Source organism: Cervus elaphus, chromosome 5 (genome assembly GCF_910594005.1).
Source record: "Cervus elaphus chromosome 5, mCerEla1.1, whole genome shotgun sequence".
Lineage (NCBI taxonomy): Eukaryota > Metazoa > Chordata > Mammalia > Artiodactyla > Cervidae > Cervus > Cervus elaphus.
Genome location: NC_057819.1, coordinates 90,187,414 through 90,204,278, shown reverse-complemented (window position 1 = coordinate 90,204,278; position 16,865 = coordinate 90,187,414). Strand labels below are relative to the sequence as shown.

The 16,865-nt window shown below is 41.4% G+C and overlaps 1 protein-coding gene across 2 annotated transcripts in view; it reads right to left on the bottom strand.

Moving 5' to 3' along the window:
* The window catches only part of MYO1D (myosin ID), a 357,910-nt gene that overhangs the window by 281,701 nt on the left and 59,344 nt on the right, over window positions 1–16,865 (bottom strand). Inside the window, exon 1 of one of the 2 annotated variants that reach the window (XM_043903066.1) lies at window positions 13,021–13,039. The exons of the other annotated variant lie outside the window; for it this stretch is intronic. The gene's annotated coding sequence lies outside the window, so the exon portion shown is untranslated. Of the gene's footprint in view, window positions 1–13,020; window positions 13,040–16,865 lie in introns of those variants that run through there. 2 annotated transcript variants of the gene reach the window in all.

Genomic DNA, 16,865 nt, shown 5'->3' with positions numbered 1-16,865 from the left:
ACACTGTGCTAAGCAAGCCTAAAAGCAAGGACACGCTGGCAGCAACAACCGGACCTAATACCCAGATCTCGGTTTTTAAGAGCCACATGCCATCAACAGCAATGAAGGCTTTTCGGAGAAATGAATGAATTCACCACCAGGCCAGGGAAAACAACTAGATGTCCCTGGAATCAGTATTACGAAGCTGGAGAATAAGGAAGTTCTCCAGGAATGACTGGGACCTGTCAAAAGGATACTGCAGTCAGCAGAAAGAGGCTTACCACTACCCAGTTATGGGACAAATCATCTGGTTTATTTGGGTTAGTAAGGAGAATGAACTGGGCTTCCTTGGCGGCTCCAGAGTAAAGAATCTGCCTGCTAATGCAGGAGACACAGATTCGATCCCTGGGTCAGGAAGATTCCCTGGAGGAGGGCGCGGCAACCCACTCCAGTATTCTTGCCTGGAAAATCCCACTGGACAGAGAAGCCTGGCGGGCTACAGTCCATGGGGTTGCAAACAGTCAGACATGACGTAGTGACTAAAGAACAACAACAACAACGGAGAATGAATTTGGTTGCTGACGATTTATCTTTGTTCTCTGCTGGGGCCGTGTGCGCTACAGCTGGTATCCTAACCAGCCTTCTAGGAGAGACACAGAGCTGATGAGGACATGCCCAACGACTGGCACAAATTCATCACCACAAATGAGCATACAGCTCAAATCTGTGCCTCTTGACAGCATGATTGCTTAAAATATGTAATATGTGGATGTCTAACCATCAAAAATATGGATATTCTTTGCTAATAAGGTCCTTCTTTGGATAGAAAGAAGCCTACATTTATTCATGCTTTGAATGCTTTCTTAAGTCAGGGTACTAATGATTAGATGCGGAGACAAATTGTTTCAGTTTTTCACACATAGAAAAAAACCTTTTTTTCTAAGTTTTGATATGAGGAAATAAAATACAGGAAATATGTTTTTCTGGAAAATAACTTGTAAGACATGGGATCAATTAGGTTGGCCTTGAACGGTCCCTTTCCCTAAATTCAGACTACAAGATTAATCACTTAGGGAAGAAAAAAAAAAAATCTTTCTCACTGTTGACAAATCTGTGGTTGAGAGTTGGCTTTGACATTTAAAAATAATTATCATACTGAAATAATTTCAAACTTAAAAGTTGGAGGAAGAACATTAACAAGCTCCCAGATATCTTTCACTCAGATGACTGATTCCTCATTTGTTATGCTTTCAGATGTGTCTTATTCTCACATAAATGTGTGTGTAAATATCCGTATCACACAATATCTGTTTACACATATTATCATAATCTATTTCTGAGATCAACCAATTTATTTCAACCACAGATTTACACATAATTTTATCCTTCAAATGACACACAGACCAAGTTAGGAAAGGTAGCTGATGGAGATGGTGAAGCTGGAGGTTTTATTTTGGAGTGGTTTTGAACTCTGAGTAAATCATGCTCTTACACACTAAGTCCTATGATCAAACCAAGCTGTCTATGAAGGCCAGGCAGCAAGGAAGACAAGCGAAGCAGGACCACAGTCAACTGGCATGGTGGGAACTAGAAAAGTGCGTGCTCTGTGTAAAGGGTGCATCTATCACTTTCGTAAAAAACTAACGTGTTGGTTGCTCAGTTGTGTCCGACTCTTTGCGATCCCATGGACTGCAGCCCACCAGGCTCCTCTGTCCGTGGAACCCTCCAGGCAAGAATACTAGAGTGGGTTGCCATTCCCTTCTCCGGGGGATCTTCCTGACCCAGGGATCGAACCCAGGGTTCCTGCATTGCAGGCAGATTATTTACCACTGAGCTAGTTAGAGAAGCCCTATCTCCAGCTTTCTGAAAGTCTGATGAACTGCCCTTGATCAAAATGAAAAATAAAAAAGATTTCTATTTGAAAAAAATAAAAAAAAAATAGGATATCATTCTGATGCAATTCAGTCTGCATTTCAGAGTAGGAACCATCTATTACTTTCAGAAGTTCTGATGTTTCAAGAGAAGGTAGACATTTAGATTCTTTTAGGAATAGTATCCTATTTTTTCACTTTTTCAAATAGAACACCTATGAAAGGAGACTCTGCCTGCCAGTGAAGGAGACACGGGTTCGATCCCTGGTCTGGGAAGATCTCATATGTTGCAGAGCAACTAAGCCTGTGAGTTGCAACTATTGAGCTTGTGCTCTGGAGCCCGGGAGCTGCAACTACTGAAGCCCTTGCCCCCTAGATCCCAATCTCCACAATAAGAGGAGGCCGAGCACCACAATGAAGAGCAACCAGCCCTGTTCATCGCACCTAGAAAAAGTCCATGCAGCAACAGAGACCTAGTGCAGCCAAAAATAAATAAATTAAATTTTATATATATATATAATTATATATATTAAAAAAAAGCCAGAGAAGAGCTGAACTTCATATAAGTTTTACACCATGCCTCCTACACATCATATATTTCTTGATCTCAGATGAAAGAAAAAGAGATCAGAGTATCACATCACTGACACTAGTCCTGGAAAGGAGCTGGCATATAGTAACCACTTGCAAAATTCCTGTTGACTATTATAACTGGAACTTTTTTTTGATAGGACTCTATTTTAAAATGGGACTAATGCTTAAAAATAATAGTGGTCTGAGAAAAAAAAAATTCATCTTTAACTTGTGTGTAACTCACCACACTTCCAGTTGACAGGTGTAATAATAACTCCCATTTGATTTTTGGTGATGACTAATAGAAAGTTATGATTCCATAAATAGGTAATGGACACTGGGCAAAACAATGAAGAAAATGACCCTACCCTCAGATCCTGTAGTCAGTTCCCTTGCAAAGGATGTGATGCAACAAAAGCTACATGCAGGATAAATAAAAAAGGAAGACTGAGCTGGCAAGAACTGATCCCACTAACAAAACAACATCTGTGAAGCAGAGCTTTTAAAAGGGACCTTACAGAGTAAGAATCTGGTTCAAACACAGTAATTACCAAGAGATTAGTAATGATTCAAGGGGATAAAGACTTTTAATGTATCTCTTCAAAAAAGAATACAATCAAGGAAGTTTCCTTTGCATTCAAAGGCTGACAGTAAGATTCATGTAGTAAAATCAGTATTTATATATTACTAACTAGTATGACTAATGTTTAAGTTTCACTTTGGGTTTACAGAACAATTCAATTAGTTAATCAAGATACTACAATGACTAAAATAAAACTGATCCGAATTATATTTTTAAACATCTTACTATCCTTGTATTTTAAGTCCCACAAGTTCCCTAAGGCTCTCTCTCCTTGACACTTCTAGCCTGAATGATCTTCCTCTCCAGGGGCACTTAAGAATTTACTGTCTCTACAGCTTATTTGCGAGTTGGTCATGGCTGTTCAGTCACCACGTCATGTCTGACTCCTTGTGACCCCATGGACTACAGCACACCAGGGCTTCCTGTCCTTCACTGTCTTCCGGAGTTTGCTCAAACTCATGTCCATTGAGTTGGTGATGCCATCCAACCATCTTATCCTCTGTCACCCTCTTCTCCTTCTGCCCTCAGTTTTTCCTGGCGTCAGGGTCTTTTCTAAGTGGGCTCCTTGAATTAGGTGCCCAAAGTATTGGAGTTTCAGCTTCAGCATCAGTTCTTCCAATGAATATTCAGGGGTGATTTCCTTTAGGGTAGACTATTTTGTCAGTTAAGTGGACGCTGCCCTGAGGCCTCTATTTTATTACCTTTTTAAGCTATTGAATTTTTATGGCTATTTAATAGTTCAAGTGTTTCTACATTTCCTTGTGTTCTCCAATAGTTGCTAGAACTGTTACTCAAGTGTTCTAGTCTGCAAACTGTTTGTTGCTTGGTCTGTGGTAAGTATGGAAACAGAGCATTTAAAAACTCTTCATGGCAATCTGACATTATAGTGACAGCCAAGAGCAAGACCAGTGAACTCATTTTGTTCAACAAAGTACAGATTATTTTGGGTGCTGTTAAACTTACGGTGTGGTCAACAGGTCGAACAGTGTGACACGGGCTGGATATTTGTCATCCACAGCAGGACCAAGTTATAAAGTGTAATACTTAAAAATAGTTTATAAACTCTAACTCAAAAGTACATAAAAATCTCAGAAAAGTAAGCATGTATTTATTTTTATTACTTGCTGTGTTTACAATTGTTTAAATATTTAGCCAGGCCTGGTTTTGAATTTATAGTTTAGCACTATTAGCTGTGTTCGGAAAGTAACATTTATATTTTTTATTTTTAATCCAATTTAACTTAAGCTGAATCCTGGGCCAAACAAGCTTCAGAGCCTTTTGTTCAGTTTTGTCCAGAAAAAGACACATCTTTTCTGAATGTAGTAGTTAGTGAACCAAACGATGACAGTGAAAGCGGGTCCAGAAAAATGGAGACCAAAAGTACTAAATTCACTGAGAGCTATGAGTTCCTTATTCACTGAGTCTAGTTTTGAAGCCACAGCTGATGGGGAGGTATGTCAGTGGCAGAGATGAGTAATTAATAAAGCCATATAGACATCACAATGAGGCAGCATTTACAAATAAAAAAATAACTCCAAAACCAAAAGTATTATTTGAACGAAAAAGCTGATATTTACAGGATAGTCTCAGCCTGGTCAAAACAGTCCATGAGGACATCAAGATAGGGGTTGGGCAAAGAAGCCTTGGCGATGGACCCGATCCCAGAAGAGCGATTCCAGAGGCTGTGGGGTTTCAGAGACTCTCCCTGGTATACACACAAGTTCAAACCAGATGATTCTTCTCAGGCCGTAGGCACCTTCAGGGATTACACGGTCCTCTGAGGGTTTGATGAGATGATTATATAAGAAACCTAAGGCCACTACATCCGAGGTGTTATGCTGTTTTCTTCAATCAGCCTTTAAATGTCTTTTTAAAGTGTACACTGAATATATACCCCATTTGAAACGAAAATGTCTGGTTTTGTGGAAAGGGCATTAACCTGTAAAAATGAACCTTCGTGTTTTGAATGCCTAGAGAGATAAAGGTATTTTAAGATATTTCTTGTAGGAGTAACAATTACGCCAACTGTGACTATATTTTTATAGCTCACTGGGTGTTTGGCTTTCCAAGGCAGTGTGAGGCAGTTCCTTGCTCATTCACAATGAATGACTTGCTTATTTCTTTGCCTGCCCTTTCATTCCAGCATATTCAGGAAAGGAGTGGTACAGAGTAAATGGTGAAGGGCACTTCCTATTTTCAAAAACTGGCATCACGTGAGGCTTAACTAAGGAACACAAGGAAGCACAAATGTAGGTGGGTTTTACTATTCTCTCTACTCTGTCCGTATTATATACATACATGCATGTTGGGGCTTTACATTAATTTCATCTAAGGTAAGTTAACAGTTGCATAATTCAGATTTCTCAACGTTGAATTTTTTGTTTTAGGAAGCATTTCATGGAATCAACTTAAACCAGCTTGAAAAACAACCACAAAAATTAGTATCTGTGAATTTTACTCTCAATATATATTAACAGAAGATAAAGACTACACTATAGAGTTGAAGGCAGTTTGAACATTTTCTTGTTACATTGAAAATATTCAAAATAATGGTTTAAAAAAAATCTAACATGGTAACCTCAATCCCACTCTCCAGAGGTTCCTGTTGTTAATCACTCCTTTTTTTTTAGTTTATTTTTATTTATTTATTTATTTTGGGTTGCCCTGGGTCGTCTCTGCTGCACGCGGGCTTTCTCTGCGTGGGGGCTGCTCTCTAGGTGCAGGGCGTGGGCCTCTCGTGGCAATGGCCTTTCCTGTTGTGGAGCACGGGATCTAGGTGAGCAGGCTCAACAGTTGGGGCACATCGGCTTAGCACCTCTGAGATATGTGGGATCTTCCTGGGCCAGGATGGAACCTGAGTCCCCTCCATTGGCAGGCAGATTCTTAACCACTGGACTGTCAGGGAAGTCCAATATCTTCTCATATATCCTTCCAGAAAACTTTATGGCCCTATGCTCCCTAGATGCATTGATTTTTAAAGTAAAATTATATGTGTGTGTGCATAATATATAAAACATACACACACACTATACAATCTGATCTATGCGTCACTTTTTTAAATTAGTATACTCTAAATAATATGGCCAAGATGGTTGGGCCCCAAACCTTCCATCAGTTCTCCCACACTGTAAGCCCCCCTTGTGGTCAGGCAGGTCACATGATCAGCTCTGGCCAGTGGGCTGTGGAAGGCCCACACTCTTGGGCCGAAGAGCAGAGGAGCAGCGTCCACACCGCCCTGGTGATAGAGGGAGCTCTGTGTTTGAGATGGCAGAGCCACAGGATCAAAACAACCTGTGCGCTCAACAGCTGCCTGCTAAGTCCTCTGGATCCACAGAGTTTTCATGAGTCAGACCGACTCCTCTGTTACACTAAGCTGCTGGGACCGGGGGGCTGTTTGTGATAACAGCTCCCCAGTCCATCACCAACCTACCCCATCCTAATTCAGCAATCCTTCCATACTAGTCTACATCCTTTCAGTACAAGCTAGTATAGTCACTGACGCGCCAGGCCCCACGGATGGACTCTCAGGTTCTTCCTAGCCTTGTTACCCTTGTTCCTATAGACATGCCATCATTGACACCATTTTACACGCAGTTTCACTAAAAGAGATGCAAATATTTCTGTGGGAGAAAGTCCTTGAAGTAGAATGACTGGGCATAGAATAATACACTAAAATGTTATTTTAAGTAAGGAATACTTCAATGATCAAACTTCAAAAGGCACGCAAGAGAATGCAATAAAAGTCCCTTTCACACCTTATCTCAGCACCTACTTCTGATTATAACCAACGTGATCAGTTTCCTATGTATCCTGAGAGATCTCAAATATATATATAGGAGAAGGAAATAGCAACCCACTCTAGTATTCTTGCCTGGAGAATCCCATGGACTGAGTTGCTTGGTGGGCTACAGTCCATAGGGTCACAAAGAGTCAGAAACAACTGAAGCTACTTAGCAGACATATATATATATATGTGTGTGTGTGTGTGTACACATATATATGCAAAACTGTATAGCTCTGCATGGATATATGTATATGCATATATAAAGATACACGTGCACATATGTATATTTAGGGTAGATTCTAAGAGATATTTCTAAATTGCCTCTCAATAGGAGTGCCTGTTTCTCCACAATCTTCTATGGCTGTCTTTAAAATAAGAGGCGTTCAGTTGTGTTTCTGTGACAGCAATTGTAACAACTGCTAATATTTGGACAGGCCTTTTACAATATTTTAAGAGAAGAGGCCCAACTGTAATTTTCAGGTGACCTTGTAAACTGTGCAATATTTGCCAAATAAATGCACAGCAATCAAGCTGCATCAGTGGCAGCTCCAACTATTTTCACACTTCACCTAAAGGCCAGAGAAATGGGCTAAGCAAAGGATGGGGCTATCACAGGGCAGGTGGGAAAAGGCCAGAGCACTGGCCCGCAGGTGGATGAAGAAGTCTGACCGGGAAACAGCAAGGAGACTGATGTGGCTGAAAGGGGTCTGCAAACACTGCAAAGAAGTGGTGGGACACTGGCAGAAGTGGCCAGTGCCCCGGGTCACTGAGACAGGAGATTGCTTATGAAGGGAGAGGGAGCTGGAGAGAAGAATGCTGGGACCCCAGACAGGGGGCTGGGGAAGGGCAGGCTGGGGAGCTGTTGGCAAGAGAAACAGAAGGGAAGAAGCACAGTGTTGAGAAGGGCAACCCTGCAGGTCAAGGTTCACAGACTCAGTAAAAATACAGAGGGTTGGGTGTCCTCTGTTGGAATGTGCTGAGAGATCTTCCCAGGTAATTTAGGTCTAAATAGCAAACTGAAAATGGATACTCTGAAGACTATTTTCTTTCTTTCTTTTTTATAATATTTATTTATTTGGCTGGGCCAGGTCTCAGCTGTGGTACGTGGGATCCAGTTCCCTGACCAGGGATCGAACCTGGGCCCCCTGCGCTGGGAGCAGAGTCCTAGCTACTGGATCACCGGTGAGGTCCCTGTATACTATTTTCACGGTTGTAATGTTGGAGACCTACAATCTATAAGGTTGTAATGTTGGAGACTGTAACTTTTAATACATCTTTAAGGGACTCTCCATTTCTCACAGTTTCCTGGGCATGAGCATAGAGATATTCTGGTATGGGATTTGCTTTGGTTTTCTGGTAATTTAATAATGTTGATGGGCCTTTTAAAAAGTAGGTCAACTAAGTAGTTTGGCTTTGTAAATTCTGAATTAATCTTAACAGTGGTTGGTTACTTGACTTACATCCTGACAGTGAAACCTTAGCACACAGTAGTTGGAACTATGGATTCACCGAAAGGATGAGTGCCCTAAGAAGAAAGGAAGAAAGCTGTCACTGAGGAGATGCCTACTGACCAGAGAAGGGGCGGGGCTTGAGAGAGAAAGAGAGTGGAGGGGCAGAACTCTGGGGTGCCAAAGAGCAGCATTCCCTGCCCCTCCCCCTCCCCCCCATTTTTTAAAGTCTTTATTGAGTTTGTTACAATACTGCTTCTGTTTTATGTTTTGTTGTTTTGGCCACAAGGCATGTGGAATCTTAGCTCTCCAACCAGGGACTGAACCTGCACCCCCTGCAGTGGAAGGCAAAGTCCTAACCACTGGACCACCAAGGAAGTCCCAAGAGCAGCATTGTGAAATCTACATTTTCAGTTCAGACACTGCTTCCAAATGACTATGGAATATTTCCACCAGGACGTCTCCCAGGTAGCTTAGACTCAATCTGTAAATCCCTATCAATTAACCCTGTGAATCCTGCTCTTTTCTTATCTCCACGAATGGCTATCCACTTAGCCATGAAGAACCTAGAGAGCAAATGAGGTCATCTTCCCCAACTCTATGCCAGTCGCTGAGGATGCCAGACGCATCGCTCAAATCCATTGCCTCCGCTCCAGCCTCACTCCTGTCTGACTTGATTTTCTCCAATATCCACTACCTAGTTTTCCTGACTTCCATGGTGACTCCCAATTCTTCATTTTAGATTTTATTTCACCCTCTAGTGAAAGCAAAAGTGTTAGTCATTCCGTTGTGTCCAACTTTTTGTGATCCCGTAGAATGCAGCCCATCAGGCTCCTCTGTCCGTGGAATTCTCCAGGCAAGAATATTGGAGTGGGTAGCCATGCCCTTCTCCATGGGATCTTCTTGACCCAGCAACTGAACCCGGGTGTCCTGAGTTGCAGGCAGATTCTTGACTTGTCTGAACCACCAGTATGATGTATTTCAAACACAGTAGCAGATTCTGCATGATCTCAACCCAATTCATTCCCCAACACTTTTCCTTTGCCAGCAGAGCCCTGGATCTGTACAGGTGTTCAGCACCCCACTCCTGCCATACACACACACCCCCTCAGACTGCTCAGGGAGTGGAATTCTCTCCTCAGCTCCAGAAGAATGGATCTTGCTTAGTGACAAAATTGCAAATTCCAACCCCCTTGTCAGTGATCAGATAGGAAGGTCTCTCCTTGATCTGAGCAAAGATAAAGGGAAAATCCTTTTAGAATGTTGCACAAGGTTCCTAGATTTTCCTCCTGAAGTCAAGGGAGCCAGCTTAGAAGAATAAATGAAACTGCTGAGGGGACAGAAAGGACCTGGGTTTCTGAGGGCATGATTGAGCAACTGGATTATCCAACTTGGGATTTATCCTACCTCCAGACTTCTGGTGATGGGGGAAAACAACTTGCCTTGTTGTTGAAGCCACTTTTATTTGGGTTTTCTGTTACCTGTAGCCAAAGCATTTTGCTACAGAGAACAGTTTGATAAGCTTAGCTATGAATACGGAGTCTCAGTTTATTGTGGGATATCCAAGTGGAAACAAGATCAAAGGATGAGAAGGGCGAGAGGAGATTCAAGGACAGAAGGGACACTCCCAGTTACATGAGAGCAGCTGCAGTCACCAGGTATGACTATGACTAATGATGGCTAACGATGCTTCCTGTGGACTGGACCCCGTTCCAAATGCATTTTTAATAGAAGAATCTCTCTCTTATCCTCACAATACACAACAATGTAATTTTCCATCTCCACTTTATCTATGGCAGAAGTGAGCACCAGAGAGGTTTAGGAAGTTGCCAAAGGTTACAAAAGTGGGGGGTCAGTGCCACAGTTGGTTCACACCCAGCAGGCTGACGACAGAGTCAATCCACTTAACTCCCTCTGCCATGTTACCTATGCTTAAATCATAGGAAGAGAAAACAGTGGAGTCTTAAGGAGCAGCAGTCAGAGAACTGAAAGCAAAGCACAAAATGTCTAAAGGAGCAGCTTCGACAGGAGGGAAACAGTGAGGGGTAACAGTCGCAAACTCTGAAAGTTAGGGAGCCGGGGAGACAGCCAGAGTCCCAGGTCAGAGGCAAGGTCTGGTCTCGAGACATTCTGTGGACACAGCCTGTATAGGACAGGGGAAACGACTGCAGAGGTGTAGGTGGAGACCGGACCCCAGCTGCACCCATGAAGGCTGCACATTTTGGCCAAGGAGCAGTATGCCATAATGCATTTCACCTTCTCGTCTTAACAAGATACTAAGTCACTGACAAACAGGAAAGTAGTATTTATGGAATACCTACCCAAATGCTGAGCACTTGGCTAGGTAGAAACTTTATATTATTTAATCCTCACAATTACCTTAATGATAATTGTGACATTATCTTTTCATGAACAATTTCACCAATCAAACATAATGTACAAGCCTGAAGTCCTTTACATCCATCAGCCAATCCATCCGCAAATCCTATTAGTTCAACCTTCAAAATATGTCCAGAATCAATCATTTCTCCTATAAACAGTCTTCAGCACCAGCAATCTCCCTATATTTGGAAAGATACTCAGCCACTGAGTTATCCTTAGGAGATCCTCAAATAACACTTTGTAGACAAATTTGATAAAGACTGGAGTCTTATAAATCCTATTACTCATTTATCCAAGTGTTTATGGTGCTACACAATCTATTAAGGGTTTATACACAACGGTCATCAATATAATCATGGCTTGAGATCCTCCGGACACCCTAGTAGGTTATTTGGTTACTTATCTTACAAATAAGTAAGTAGAAAACACATGAGCTGTTATGATAGAGGAAATGCAGGGTGATCTTGGAGTACAAAGGAAGGGCAGTCAGCCCAGACTTTGAGGATCTGAGAATGTGATCCAGGAAGTGATATCTATGTTGAGAACTAAGGGATGGGTAGGAATGATCGGGGGATAAAGATGGAATGGTGGGTGGGAAAGCAGTGCTCCAACACAGAGGGCGCAGTTGAGAAGCTGAGAACCAAAGTTGAGAAGCTTAAAACAGAGGAAGGCATGTTTAAAGAAAGACGTTCCAGAAGGTTGGGGCATAGGGTACAGCAAAGACAGTGCAGGTAAAGGGAAGCAAAGACAGGGAAAGAGACGAAAGGAGAACTGATTGCTGATGACTCAGGGCCTTACAAGTCCTGTTAAGAAGTTTAGGCTGAGGACTCCCCTGGTGCTCCAGTGGTTAAGACACTGCACTCCTGATGCAAGGGACACGGGTTTGATCCCTGCTCAGGGAACTAGGATCCCACATGTTGCACAGCATGGCCAAATAAATAAATACTCATCTGCTTAAAGAAAAAAAAAAAGTAGTAGTAGTTTAGGCTTTATCCCCAAAGCAAGGGAAGAGTCAGTGAAGGATTTCAATGCAGAGATATAGGTGTTGAATTATGCATTTTAAAAAGCAAATTCTGGCTACAGCATGAAAGTATTAAGACAGGAGACAACTACAAGGCCAGTTAGGAGACAGCTGCATCCGAGGGACCTTAATAGAGACCTAAACTAGATCATGTGGGAGGTCGATTCAAGAGACACTTAGGAGACTGAATTGACCTCAACAGGTTACTGACTAGAAGTGGGGGCAGAGATGGTAAAAACAAAAAACAAAAAACAAAAAACAAAAAACAAAACAGATGAATCAAAAACTACCAGATTTCTGACTTGGTCACTAGGTGGAAGGCTGAACACTGAGTAGCTTTTACATTTCGGTAATTTCTCAAGGCAGCGACACGTTTTAGAAAAGTGACCTGACAGACCTGTGTCAGCCACATAAATTATACTTTTGTGTTGACATTTTAAATTTATTCCTTCTCTTTTTCCTACTGCACTTGTAAGTAAGAGTAAATGCTCTCTGGATTTGTAAACACAGAAGGTAACCTTATAAAATGGTGTGAGGGGAAGAAGGATAAACAAAGAGCCTGCTTAATCCGAGCAGCCACTAGCGGGCAGTTTCAGGGAGAACCAAGTGGTTTGGAATAATGAAAGACTAAGACTTAGCAGATTATTTTAAAATGAAGCTGTTGTTTCTTCTAAGTTACATTACAAATGAAGACATAAGTTCATCATTCTTAAATGCTAAATATTTACTCTGAAAGTGCTATATTAGCTACGAAACATTGCCTTAGGGGGATGCTAGTTGCAATAGTGAACTCCAAACTTCCCAGTGGCTTAACAAGAGAACTGTATTTGTTATTCACACGTTAGTCCAACACAAATGTTTCTGGGGAGGAGGAATAGGCCTCTGCTCCAGGCAGTCACAGAGTGACTTGTTTATCACTCTTCCATGCTGAGCTGGCATACCACATAGCACAGTTTCTAGAGAAAGATCCTTCACTCACAGAACCAGTTATTAGGGGGTTAATAATATTTTGGTCCCAAACATGTAGTCGAAAAGAGGTCATGGTCCCTTGGGGAGCTGGAAGGAATATTGAAAGTGATTGAACCTTGACAATGTGTTAAAATCCAAGAACCTTTGTTTAAACAAATTGCCAAGTGTGTATCTAGCCCCCATATTCAGGGCTATCATGGCACCAGTGTAGAATGTGTTGAAAGGTGTTTATGGAAATGAACAGCGCCATGTGTGATGAGCTGTCAGCCTCGTAGAAGACAGGTCGTCAGCAGGAGAAAAAGGAAGAAGAGAAGTGAAGGACTGTGGAAAAAACTGGAGGATCCGGAGAGGTCTTAGCTATGACGGGATAATTCCAACTTAATGAAGACAATGACAATGACATCACTAACCTGTGGAGTCACACACTTATGTAGTAGGAGATGGAGCAACAGATTTCTGTATTGTGCAACTTTACAGTAGAGTTCACCTTTGTTTCATTGTTACAACAGCCCTGTATACACCTGTCTCTAAGTAAAGGAAAAAAAAAAAGGACTTCAAAGTTTAGACAGTAGATGGACATCTCAGAACTTGGCAAACATAATCATTGTTCTAACCCTCTTTTTAAAAAAGTAGTCTTCAAAGATCTGTCAGTGATGGAGAAGGAAATGGCAACCCACTCCAGGAGTCTTGCCTGGGAAAGCCCATGGACAGAGAAGCCCCTAGTGGGCTACAGTTAATGGAGTCACAAAAGAGTTGGACATGACTTAGTGACTAAACAACAGCAATACACACACACACACACACACACACAACTATGTTGCAATAGAAAAAAGAATCTGTCGATGAAGTTGCTGTATTAAATTTCATTACTGGGAGTTCCATCTTCAGCTCATGACTTCCAGGTCACCATGGGCATTGATGCCAAAGGGGGCAGAATGGAGAATATCACAGAGGAAGAAGCTTTTATGAGCCAGACTTGGGAGTGACTGGATCTCGTGAGTTTCAGTGGTGAGAACTCGGTCACACGCCACTTGGACCTGCAAAGGAGGGTGTGTCCATAAAGGAAAGGAAATGAGTTCTGGTGATTAGTTAGCAGTCTCTGTCACAGATGTTTCTGGTGAATGGTGAGCAATCTCTGTCATTGATGGAACAGTTCTGAAGACAAGACATCTGACTCATTTGTCTTTGCAAAGTGGCCAAGCCTAGCTGTCTCTCAAAGAGAACTGGAATTCAAGTACTCAAATATAATTGGTAAAAAATACTTCATGAAAAATCTTACCTTGTAAGAGATCCATATCATGGCATAAAGTGAAAAGGAAAGTGTCAGTCACTCAGTCATGCCCAAGTCTGTGTGACCCCGTGGACTGTAGCACCAGACTCCTCTGTCCACGGGATTTTCCAGGCAAGAATACTGGAGTGGGTAGCCATTCTCTTCTCCAGGGGATCTTCCCAACCAGAGATCGAACCTGGGTCTCCCGCATAGCAGGCAGATTCTTTACTGTCTGAGCCACCAGGGGAAGTCATATATTATGGCATTAAAGTACTGCAAAAATAACTGTCAGATACATAAATTGAAGGAATGTAGGAAAAAAAGATTCCTAAGATTTTTATTTATAGCAGTTGCTCATTTCAACATGAATTTTTTCTTCTTCACCAAGAAGAGACCAAAAATATTACAATGGAAGAAGCCACCCCATGGACTGCAGCACGACAGGTTCCTCTGTCCACACCGTCTCCTGGAGTTTGCTCACACTCATGTCCATTGAGTCGGTGATGCTATCTAAGCATCTCATCCTCTGCTGCCCCCTTCTCCTTTTGCCTTCAATCTTTCCCAGCATCAGGGTCTTTTCCAATGAGTCAGCTCTTCACCTCAGGTGGCTTAAGTATTGGACCTTCAACTGCAGCATCAGTCCTTCCAATGAATATTCAGGGTTGATTTCCTTTAGAATTGACTGCTCTGATCTCCTTGCTGTCCAAGGGACTCTCAAGAGTCTTTTCCAGCACCAAAGTTCAAAAGCAACAATTCAAAAGAATCAAATCCCATGGACAGAGGAGCTGGTGGACTACAGTCAGTGGGGTCACAAAGAGTCAGACATGACTGAGAGACTAATGTTTTCCCTCTGATTACTGTTAACACTATTAAAACTAAATTTTAAGCTATGTGGTATGATCAGTCCAGTTTGCAATAGACTGCAATTCTTTATCAGTATCTTCAAAGACTAGGGGGAAGGAACCACTTGAATGCATTTTTTTTCTTTGAAAATACTTATACTATTTATTTGCAATTAGTGGACCATGTGTTAGTTCTGTTTTAGATACTGTTTTATATTTAAAAAGTGGTCTAGAACGTCCCTGGTGGTAGAGTGGATAAGAATCCACCTGCCAATGTATGGGACATGGGTTTGATCCCTGGTCTGGGAAGATTCCACATGCTGAGGAGCCTCTAAACCCAGGCACCACAACTACTGATCCCATGCTCTAGAGCCCAGTCTCTGCAACAAGAGAAGCCACTGAAATGAGAAGTCCATGCACTTCAACGAAGAGAAGCTCCTGCTAGCCACAACTAGAGAAAGTGCAAGCAGCAACAAAGACCAGCACAGCCAAAAATAAATAAAAATTTTAAAAGTCTCCCTCTTAAAAAAAAAAAAAAAAGAGGTCTAAATCTAATAGATGGATGTTCTTAACTACAGACACTGTAGAAAACTCCCAGATATAACATTAAGTATGTGTTGAAAATGCATTATCAAAACACTAATAATCCATCTTGATCATAAAAACAGGATTCAATCTTTCTTCTTCAAATACAATACTAAACTGGGGATTTTTAAAATAAGTTTTTTAAATTAATTTTTTAACTAAAAGGAGGAAGATATAGCAAGAGAAGCCACAGCACAGAAGTTTTCTGGAAAGGAAAAATGATCAGAACTTATCTGTACACAATAATTTAGACAAGTGTGACTACGGCTTCCCTGATGGCTCAGTTGGTAAAGAATCCACATGCAGTGCAGGAGATCCTGGTTCGATCTCTGGGTTGGGAAGATCCTCTGGAGAAGGGATAGGCTACCCACTCTGGTACTCCTGGGGTTCCTTTGTGGCTCAGCTGGTAAAGAATGCACCAGCAATGCAGGAAACCTGGGCTCGATCCCTGGGTTGGGAAGGTCCCCTGGAGAAGGGAAAGGTTACCCATTCCAGTATTCTGGCCTGGAGAATTCCATGGACTGTATATAGTCTATGGGGTCACAAAGAGTTGGACAGGACTGAGCGACTTTCACTTTCAGACAAGTGACTATTTGCACCTCAATTTTCTATTTAATGGGGTACTAGTCTAGAACTAGACTAGTAGAACTAGACTAGTACCACCACCTTCCGGAAATGGTGAGGAACAGGGAGGCCTGGTGTGCCATAGGCCATGGGGTTGCACAAGTTGAACACGACTGAGTGACTAGTCTAGTATTATTTCTAAATTTCCTTTCAGGTCAGCCTATTATGAGTCTAAATGCATGTGGTATTTTTAGTACCTGCCAAATACCAGTCTGTTAAATTTATGTGTAACTCTGCCCAAAATAATCACCTGGTAAACTATACATTATTGTATTTTCTAAGCTTGCACAATATGTACATTGCACAATAATAAATTGTACACTGGTACAATTTATACAATAACTGGTAGTCTTCGTACAAACGAAGACTACCACTGTACATGGAAATGTTGAGAAAAATAAATATGGCCCAACACAAATCATGTCATTTATGAGAATGAAAATACTTGAAAATTGTTCATCTGGGTAATGAATCAGAAGAGAATTTTCAGTTATTGTCTAAAATCAAATTTTTGTATATTGCTATCAATAAAAGAAAAATAGTATTCACCTGCTAGCCACTTCATAGTAATGTTTTAAGAATGCATTTAAAAATTTATAAAATGTTTTCAGTCCTAAAAGATATTGACACTGAAGCTTTCTCATTCTGCTGAGGATCAGGAAAATCACAGCCATATTATTTAACGGTTTAGCAACAAAAAAACTTGGAACAATAACATATTTTTACTTCTCTTCAAGATAATCATAAAACATAGGTACATTTTCTGTATTCTAAAATGAATATTTTACACTCATAACATGACTGTAGTTTTAAAAACTGGTCTCCTTAGCTCAACACTGGCGTTGCCATTTTCAAGTAACCATTTTCAAGGAAAGTAATCCTTCCTTGAAAGGTTACAACTTGTTTTAAGTTAGAAAACTTTAAAAAATTAACC